This window comes from Malus sylvestris, chromosome 5 (genome assembly GCF_916048215.2).
Source record: "Malus sylvestris chromosome 5, drMalSylv7.2, whole genome shotgun sequence".
NCBI classification, from domain to species: Eukaryota; Viridiplantae; Streptophyta; class Magnoliopsida; order Rosales; family Rosaceae; genus Malus; species Malus sylvestris.
Window position 1 is genome coordinate 15,417,597 of NC_062264.1, and position 11,121 is coordinate 15,428,717.

The 11,121-nt window shown below is 37.7% G+C and overlaps 1 pseudogene; it reads left to right on the plus strand.

The window, feature by feature from the left end:
- Positions 1–7,737: 7,737 nt before the first annotated feature.
- On the plus strand, positions 7,738–9,332 carry LOC126621058 (jasmonate-induced oxygenase 2-like; annotated as a pseudogene).
- Positions 9,333–11,121: the final 1,789 nt, after the last annotated feature.

Below are 11,121 nucleotides of genomic sequence, written 5' to 3' on the forward strand. Positions count from 1 at the left end.
CAATCTATTTACCACTTGATTCATGGATTGTCACTTCTATGAGATAACCTTCCCGTCATTATAGGGAGATAAGAACGTCAACATTCCTTAAGAACAACGCGATTTATCATGGATGACCCCTACTTTGTCTCATTTAGATCCCCGCACTACTTAGTTTGAAACTGATGTGTAATGCATATTAGATCTTTAGAGTATAGCTCAGAGCATGCCAGATGCTTTCACCGATCTAACGCGCTTGACAAGATCACATATTCCAGCTGCGAATACTCCTGCCAAGATGAATGTATCAACTGTACGACGGACTTCTCTCATAGAGCTCGGGGCACCAATCTTGGTGATCCCTGTACATTAGCAACTAGCCAATCATCTGCCCCTATACAAAGCATGACAGACCCCTTGGTTTAAAAGATTCACACCCCCGAAAGAGGAAATCCAAGACACAAGGTCCTGAAGAGCCTATCGTGAATCTATCACTTACTCATTCTATCCAACTCATGAGGAAATTTTAGATTATGGAAGCGTCTTTGAAGAGACGAGTCCTCCTTCTAAGAATCGTAAGATTTCGGTCTGTTATGCTAGGTTAAATGATGTGTGGCATAGAAATGAGATGATTGTCGACGATGCATTAGCATTTGCAGTAGCTACTGAGATTATGTTAGGCGATGGCATTGAACCACGTTCCATTGATGAATGTCAACGTAGAACTAATTGGTCAAACTGGAAACAAGCAATTCAAGTCGAACTCAATTCATTTGCGAAACATAAGGTGTTTGGACCTGTAGCTCATACTCTTCCACATGTGAAGCCCGTTGGCTATAAGTGGGTTTTCGTTCGGAAGCGTAATGAGAAGAACAAAATTATGCGTTACTATGACGAAACTTATTCACCAATTATGAATGTGATTACTTTTTGCTACCTTATCAGTTTGGTAGTTTCTGAAAAACTGAGTACACGGCTGATGCACGTAGTAACCGCGTATCTCTATAGGGATCTTGATACATAAATTTACATGAAAGTTTTCGAATGACTTACATTGACTGGTTCAAATATTTCCAAACGCCTCGAACACGCTATCGATTCGGCTGAGGCGTTCACTCTACGGTTTGAAACAATCCAGAAAAATGTGGTATACCCGTCTGAGTGAGTATTTGACTAGTTTGGCATATGTGAACAACGAATTATGCCCTTGTGTGTTCATTAAGAAGTCATATTCTGGATTTGTGATTGTTGCAGTATATGTTGATGACATGAATCTTATTGGAACTCGTGAGAACTACAGCATGCATGAAGTCAGAATGTGAGATGAAAGATCTAGGTAAGACTCGATACTGTCTCGATCTCGAGTACATCAATCGAACTACACCCAGAAGGTGTTGCACCGTTTTAATGAGGATAAAGCGAAGCCTTCGAGTACTCCTATGGTCGTTCGATCGCTAGATACAAAAAGAGATCCATTCTGTAATGAAAAGATTTTGGAGCCTGAAGTTCCTTATCTAAGTGCGATAAGAGCTTTATTGGACTTAGTTCAATGCACTAGACCCGACATCTCATTTGTTAATCTTTTGACAAGATACAATAATGCACCTACACGCAGACACTGGACTGGCGTGAAAGACATCTTCCATTACCTTAAGGGTATTACAGATTTAGGCATGTTCTGTCCTTACGAATCCTCGAGTGATGCTGCACTCTCTACTTCTCGAGTCGATTCTTACCTTATTGGTTATGCCAACGCATGATACTTATCTGATCCGCACAAGACGTATTCTCAAACGGGTTATGTCTTTACCGTTAGAGGCACCGCAATCTCTTGGAGGCCAACTAAACAGACCTTAGTTGCCACTTTATCCAACCATGCTGAAATTCTCGCCTTACATGAAGCAACTCGGGAATGCTTTTGGTTGAAAGCAGTTATGGGCCATATTCGAAGCTCCTACGATCTTTATCCTGTTGTTGATGTCCCAATGATGATCTTTGAAGACAACGTAACATTCATCGAACAACTCAATAAGGGTTATATCATATGAGACAACACCAAGCACATTGCACCGAAGTTTTTCTTTTCACATCAACAAAAAGAGCATCAGAAGATTGAAGTCACGCACCGTTCACAAGATAATCTAGTCGATCTCTTCACCAAATCATTGCTGAAGACGACATTTTAGAAGCTTGTTCAAGGAATTGGTATACTTAAACTTTTTGAGTTGTAACATTGCTATTTCTCTTTGGAATTATGTCAAACTCAAGGTGAGTATCCTGAAGAATTCTTGCTTGATCTTAATTTACTCTTTTTCCCTACAATTGGGAGCAGTTTTCTCACTGGGTTTTTGCTACTTAATTAGGTTCTAACGAGGCACCCACCTTAGGCTGGTCATATCCCTGATGACATCCTATAGATGTTTCTTTTGACTTTGCATTTCTCACACATTTTTCCTTAGACTATGGATTTTGTCCATCATCGGGTTTCTGCCATAGCCTTAAGGTTTTTTAGTAAGACTGACTTACTTATGCAAACTCCTACTTTATTGAGAATAAGCGTTGTTCCTTAGATTCAGTGCCAACGAGTCGATTTCCTCAACTTCTGCATGATAATAAATATACGTTGAGTATTTACACACTCAATGGGGAGTGTTGTAAACATTCTTAGTTTAAGTGTGATTATGTAAATCCTAGATTAGATTTTATTTTAGTTATCCTTTCCTATTACAACTTGTATTCCTTGGGGATGAATGAATATCTTCTCTTCTTTTACTACTATAAATAAAGGCACTATGGAGGAGGGATAACACACATATTCCCCTACAATTATACAAACGCATATCTCTCAATCTCTTTTCTTCTTGCCGTCGGCCCTCTTACCCTTGTCAGATAAAATAGGCTACAACACAGAGAACCATTTTACCACTATTTCATTTAGGTTTGCACTTATTCTATTCGGACCTCATGATTTCATTTATTCTATCAGCATCCTGATGCAGGGTGCATCGGATAAAAACGATTGAGAACATAAAATTAGGATAAAAAGGATGGATAGGTAGTATAGATAGATAGATAGAGTCCACTATCTCATTGTGCGAGAAGAGACCTAAAAATCCTAAGAACTTTGGTTCTAGTACCAGCCTACAACGTAAATATTAGAAAGAACAAAGATGCAGACTCTTAAACAAGAGAAAGACACATAAAAACGAGTTTACAACTCAAATATCAATATGATAATTCAAGCAACTTATTCTCTTCTTCTTTACAAATACAAGTATTTATAGGCTTAAAACATAAGTGAAAAATATGAAAAGGCATAAAAAAAAATAAAGGCTTACAATATTATCTTTTGTGAAGTAGAAAAGGAATTGGCTACAGTCACACATTTGCCATTCGATTTTCACATTATTTACAACAATGCCAGATAAACGGGCTAGGTTGAAAGGGTAATTACCAAAGTTAGGAGGGTAATATTGTCCGTATGATTGCGTTCCCTAGGCCTGATTCGGGCTTATTTTGAGTTACTAGTTTTGGGCCAAGTATGGGCTTCGGAAGTGGGTTGTCCAATGTGTTGGGCTGGCTTGCACAGAAAGTCGTCAAAACGACTCTTTTGCCCGCTTCAATCCAGATCCAACGGACAAGATCTGGAGGCACTTTTGTCATTCTGCGTTTAGGGGTGGTTGTTGTCGATGTGGTCAGAGGCATGGTTCGCAGAGGGGTTGATAGGTTGCAGGTAGAGAGAGCGTTAATGGGAGGGGTTCCAGGTGGACATAGTGAGGTTTAGGTGCGGGATTACAGGGAGAGAAGGTGAGAAGGTGGGTGCGGTCAAGCTTGATATGAGGGTAAGGTTCTGGGAGAAGGACGGGTGTTTGTTGCACAAGGAGAGAGAGAGAGAGTGAGAGAGAGAGGTATGGTTACCCAAGGGGGGTGGGGTTGAGGGGATGGCTATAGAGAGAGAGAGAGATGTGTAGGTTAAGGTGCAGATGTAGGGTTGGTTATTTCCACACCAAAAATCATCATCCTCTTTTGATATTGGAAATTAGGCTCTGATTTATCAGTCATATGCTTCTTTGCTGTATAAGATGAGTTTGGGTTATATTACTCATAAATGAAATTTTTTTTTTCAGTAAGAGAGTGAAAATCCCTAGCCTTAAGATTTTCAGGTATTTTGTCGGCCATAATAATTTGTTTTTGCTTCTTTATATGTGTGTCTGTCTCCAAATATGAGAATCTCTTAATTTGCTTATGTAGCTTTTGTAATGTAATATGATGATCTCTTAATTTTCCTTTGCATATCTTCTTTGCTTCCTCTGCTAGCTCTATATGTCATTCTATCTCCAAATAATTATTCCATATTTTCTATTTTTATAGGAACCAAATCATTGAATACACATGGAAAATTAAAAGGGGTTTAATTTTTGGATTGGTTTAAATTTTTTATTGTTATTGGTTGTATTGCTGTCAAATATTTGATGGGAAGTTTAAAATGGAGAACTTGGTTGATTGGGACAGAGAGAATCCGACAGATGCAGACTCTAATTTACTGGCTTCGAAATGAAGAAGTTATTTCTCGGTTTAGTTCAGTTCTCAATTACCACTTTTCTGTAATGAAACATTTGAATAATACTCACCGGGATATCCAATTAATTAGGTCAGTTTTTGTTTAATTGGGATTCTTAAATTTGATATTAGGTATTTGAATTTGATTGGGTTTTGGATTGCATTGTACACTGTTTCGGGTATCTTTAGCAAAATAGGACCCGTCTTCTCTGCCCTCCCGGTTCCCATACACTCCATCCCCTCCTATTTTGTGCGGTCACGGTTAAGCCACGTCAACATTTTATATTGATTTTTTTATAGAGATAATAAGAAAAAAATTAATAGTGATATAAAATATTGACGTGGCTTAACCGTGACCGCACAAATAGGAGGGGATGGAAGTGTATGGGAACTGGGAGGGTAGAGAAGCCAGGTCCAATAAAATAGGATATTTTCTTTTTAGGATTCTAGAAGTTTAGTTGAACGCCAATATTAAATTTCTAACCCCTGTGGTGCCTCTCTCTATTTGGAGAAATTTTTAGTTGTGACGTTAACATAGATGATACATCATGTGTTTTTATACAAGTGGTGGAAAATTCTAATTTTTAAGTTAGTAACTTTTTAACATACATAACCCACAATTTATATAAGAACATGTGGTGTACCACCTCGTGTGACAATCACACTGAAAAATCTCTCATCTATTTGAGTTTAAGTTGGGGATGGTGGGACTGGCTTACATTTTTCTTCTTTTTGCTTTGCCTATAATAATATTATTGTTTATTTCCAAGATCTGAGTTTGTCATTCAGAAGAGATGTTTCATTCAGAAAATTGAAATTTCCCAAATCTTTGTTAATAGTTGTATCCCTTGCAGAAGGATTTAATTTTCTTGTCTACTTTTGAGCTTAATGTTTTCCATGTATGCAGCATTACTAGACCAATAAAAGTGCAGTGTAGTGGAGTAATTAGGACTGTTTCTGTTCCTTTATTTTTTATTTTTTATGTTGAATTGACAAGTGGTTTTAAAAAATGGTTAATTGTTTTTATTGGTTTTAGTTTCTATGTTTGGTTTGAGAGTAAATTCAGAGAGCTAAAAGGCAGTAAAGTTTGAATATTTACGTTTAATGTTGTTTTGGGTTTGGATTAATTTTGTTTGTTTGATATTAGAAATTGAGTGATAGGGAATTCGCACTTTTCTCTCTTTTGAATAGCGTTGAACTCGTTTCTCATTTTCTGTTTGGTTTCGTAGAAAATTGAGGGAAAAAGGGATAGAAGATTAATGTATTCACTGATTTGAGTGCCTTAAGTTCATTTATGATTGAAGTTATTCCCATTGCTTTCATCATTTATGTTATGTTGTTTTGGGTTTCTAGCACGTTGAAGATGGTAAAATCAATTATTTTGATTTTGGAAGTCGAGTTTGTTTTTCAGCTTTAGTGCTTGGGAGAAGCAAAAATGTGATTTCATGTATGGTTGTTGTATTTGTCTGTCATTTGAAAGGAATTCAGACAGAGAGAGAAGCAGGTTTATCCTCATCCAGTGGAACCTGTAACTGATAGCTGTAGGTTTATCCTAATTCTCACTAAACTAGAGCGTATCTTTATTGGACTCCTCATGTTAAAACATCATGCGCCTACATTACTCTCAATAAGATTCCTTTACATTAAGTTTATTAAGCAGTATAATCTTATTTAAGTTTTAATTGTGCATTTTGATTTGTAGCTAGGGTGACTGAATGTGATTTAGTGAATCCTATTATCCTATTGTTGGAACAATTCAAAGAGTGTTTTGGCCTCTATTTCCTTTCGTTATTGGCTCCTAAGGTGAATTTTCCCCCTTACCCAATTTACTGTTGTGCATTTGACCCATAATCATACATAGGAGATATTGGGTGAAAAATTGTAAAAGGATCTTTTGAGAAAAATATGGAGAATACCTCCTTAATTCTCACTTTCCCCTTAAGAGATGTACTTCCAGGCAGACAATGATTGTTTGCCCTCCCACTTCCGGTGCCCTCCTATTTTGTGTGGTCACAGTTAAGTCACGTCAATATTTTATATTTTTTTATAGAGATAATAAGACAAAAATAAATAGTAATATAAAATGTTAATGTGGCTTAACCGTGACCACACAAACAGGAAGGCACGGGAGGGCACCGGAAGTGGGAGGGCAGACAATCCTTGTCCCTTCCAGGCAGTGTGATGTTGAGATATTTTTAAATTCTTTCCAATTTTAGTAAAAGGTAGCATACTTTTCTTCCCACGGTTCACCCATCTCTTGGTTATTTAAATTCTCATCAGCTCGGTTCACCCATCTCTTGGTACACGAAGGTATCAAGATGATCAATGCTTAGTATTTCGGGATTAATAAAGTATGGTACAAACATTGGACAATAATGTTATTTCATGCAACCAAATTTTACTTTTTATTTTATTCCCTCACCCACATGTTATCATTAAAAAATATAAAATATAAATATAAATCTCTTTCTGCTTCACGTTTTTTTTTCCTTCCTCTCCAATTACAATTCTCTCCAATCTCTATATTGAAGTCAAATCCGTCGACGAGCAATACAAAACAACACAAAGACAACCTCTAGGTTAAGTAAAAGTCTTTTAGTATGAAGAAGTTGAGATTCCATCGTAAAACCAATTGGTAAAATGAGGAGTAGTCAAACTATTTATAAACACACGTAAGGTTCAACATCGCATCAATATGGGATTCATTCTCAACACATCTCCCTCACGTGTGGCTATTTTTAAGCCTAACATATGGACAATACAACTCTGATGACATGGAGCTCGTATAGCCATTGGACTTAACACGTGGGACAACTTGTTCTTATACCATGAAGAAGTTGATGTTCAATCATAAAACCAATGACAATATAAGAAGTAGCCAAATTACTTATAAGCACATACAATATCACTCTTTTCATAAATGTAAGATTCATTCTCAACATATTATTATTTTTTTTTTTTTACGACAGAAAATAATATTCTAAACTACCTTAATACATGGTTGGGAAATTGGATTTGAACTCAATGCAAAGCGAAAGACACACTGATCAGTCTCTTCCAGTTATGTGGCTCTACGTTTGCAATGACATCATAGTAAAGAAAAAGATGACTCATAAATCTCCGCCTACTAATTAACAAAAACCCGTCCAGATTCAGTATGTCAAACTTCAACCACTCCCACCATAAAACCATTACAAAACCCCGTCCACTAGCAACCTTCTAAAATCACAATCAGCAGCCATGGGAGAGGTTGATCCAGCTTTCATCCAAGACCCCGAGCACAGGCCAAAACTCTCCGCCACCGAAGTCAAAGGCATACCCTTGATCGACCTCTCTCTGATAAACTCTCCACACTCCGTTTACGACCCCAGAGCCTTTGAAGGGCTTGTTGCAGAAATAGGCAATGCATGCAAGGACTGGGGTTTCTTCCAAGTGATCAACCACGGGGTTCTGTTAGAGAAGCGCCAAAGGATCGAAGCTGCTGCTCGGAAGTTCTTTGCGCTGCCTTTGGAGGAGGAGGAAGATTAGAAGGGATGAAGGGAATGTGTTGGGTTATTATGATACCGAGCATACCAAGAATGTCAGGGACTGGAAGGAGGTGTTTGATTTCACTGTGGAAGAGCCTACGTTAGTCCCGGCTTCGCCTGACCCGGAGGACAAGGAAGAGACGGAGTGGTATAACCAATGGCCGGAGTATCCCCCTGAACTAAGGTAACTCAATGATCACTAAGAAAATACTGAATACATACACTTTAATTAGCAATTGGTAATTATATAAACATGTACTTGTAATCAAAATTGTATGAATCTAAGAGTTAGACCGAATTCCTTGACCAGGAATGCTTGTGAAGAATATGCTCGAGAAGTTGAAAATCTAGCTCTAAAGTTGATGGGATTAATTGCCTTGGGCCTAGGCTTGCCGAAAGACAGGTTCAACAGCTACTTCAAAGACCAAACCAGTTTTCTCAGACTCAACCACTATCCGCCTTGCCCTTCACCTCAGTTAGCTCTTGGCGTTGGCCGGCACAAGGATGGCGGTGCTTTGACAGTGCTGGCTCAGGATGATGTTGGAGGACTGGAAGTGAAGAGAAAAACAGACGGAGTGTGGATACGGGTTAAACCTACCCCAAACGCCTTTATCATCAATGTCGGTGACGTTATTCAGGTACCAATCTTCGAACTTCCTAAGTCCTCGCATTCAGCTTCATTCGCATAACAAATGTATATGTTTATGCAGGTTTGGAGCAACGAGAGATACGAGAGCGTGGAGCACAGGGTGATAGTGAACTCGGAGAAGGAAAGGTTTTCCATTCCCTACTACCTCAACCCAGCTCACTACACACAAGTCGAGCCATTGGAGGAGCTGATCAATGAACAAAACCCTGCTAAGTACAAGCCCTACAGCTGGGGAAAGTTTATTACTCACAGAAAGCTCAGTAACTTCAAGAAGCTTAACACCGAAAACATCCAGATTTCTCATTTCAGAATATCGGAATAATTTGATTCCAAGGAGCGTTCTGAGCGATGAGAATGGGATTTTAGCTTCCTGCACATGCCATGCTGTGTATATATCCACCCAGAGAATAATACCTCCTCCTGTGTTGAAATTTAACTACAAAGCTAAAAAATATATCATTTTACCTCCTTTATAAGCTCTGTCCAAAAAGAATCAAATCAACTTAGTAAAGAACAGAACAAGAGCTCTTGATCAAGTCCAAAATTCTGCAATATTGTATGTTGAAAGTTAGCATCCTGCCACAAATGCCATCTAATCTATCTCAACCTTAGTTGAATTTTTATTTCCTTCGACGTTTGCGACGGCATCCTGTAAAGAAAAAGACAATAAGAACAATAGTAACACCATATGATGGTGTTATCATCATAAAATTTCTCCAAGGCCAGCACGAACTGTCACAACCTTCCAAAATAACAACTGACAAAAACCTATCCAGATGATAAAACTTCAATGACAGTCACATGATAAAACCTGCCATTATTCTAGTAGCATTCTTGCACAAAAGAAAACCATTGAGTTGCTTTCTATCCAAATCAAAATCACCTACCATGGGAGAGGTTGATCCAGCTTTCATCCAAGATCCTGAGCACAGGCCAAAACTCTACCATTGATTGACTTGTCTCCCATAAACACCCCGGACAACATTTCTGGCCCAATGCATGCAAAGATAGTAGTGCTCTGACCGTGCTGGCTTAGGATGATGCTGGAGGGCTGGAGGTGAAGAGAAAAGCAGATGGAGAGTGGATACCGGTTAAACCAACCCCAAATGCCTATATCATCAGTGTGGGTGACATTTTTCAGGTTCCGCTGATAGGATTAAAGCACACCACAAAGTAGCACACAATTGTCCTATTAATTTTCTTTATTAACACTAAGATATTTTCAATTCTAGCATATGAAAATAAGGATCTTTCCCGCAGAAGATTGTTTTATGTAATGACTTAAAGTATCACAAAAACAGGTTTGCTGTCCCTACTGACCAGCCACTGGAAAATAATTATTAGACCGACTTACAATTATCTAAATTCAATGAACTTTTATGGGCAGACACTAGGCACACAGAGGTACAGTGTCACAAATATTTGGGATTTTTGGAGTTGATTTGTTATTTAAATTAAATCGAACAAAAACATGACAGAAACAGATTTTAAATTATAAAAATAGATTGTATTTCACAAATTAAGAAAATGAGTTAGGGGAAGTTCTATCCACCACCAAATAATCATGCAAACATGTTATGTTTCATTCAAATTCCTTTTATTTCCGGATGAAGATGCTTAGGTCGGTTCAATGTTAGAACATAATCTATTACTCTTTCTTACGTTGTATGTTAAGAGAATGGCATTTTCAATGTAACTTAGTCCCTAGCATGCAATCTAGAATGGTGTGTTCATAGATTTAACAAGTAGAAATCATTAAGAACAAAAAGAGTTTGAGTCATCACAAAGCATCGTAAGTATTGGCGTTGTCTTACTTATCCTAGAAATTGGTTCACATGTTAATCGTAATTAACAAGTACTACTTTATAACATATGTAGGTCCTCATTCAAAAATGGCAGGCACACACATATGCATAGTATTAGAATTCTAGATATGCTTACTACGTATGCATCCATAGAGAACACATAGAGAATTCATTGCTGACATAAGTAGTGAACTAATTTTCATCTTTTCATAAAAGAAATTGAAACAAAATGTCATAACAAACTTGCAATCATATTCGAAGCTTCAAAACAGCCCGTAAGTAGTAAAAATTTACTTACACATTATTCTCAAATTAAACCAAAAGTAAGACATGAGTTTGAGAAGATAGAACTGAAAGAAGAGAATGTCAAGATTTCCTCCTTCCTCTATTGCTTCCCGTTAGCTTCCAATGCAACTGCCCTTTTGTTTTCTCTTTTTCTTTCTTGCCGCTGCAACCTGCAGCCTTCTCTTTTTTTTTTTTTTTCTAAAAAAAAATTATTTCCATAAAACTCTCCTTTATTTCCTACCCCAACGTTCCTTTAAGCCAAATCCTTGCTGCATTATTTACTTCTCCATAACTCCCCCTGCTAATAGCAATTTAG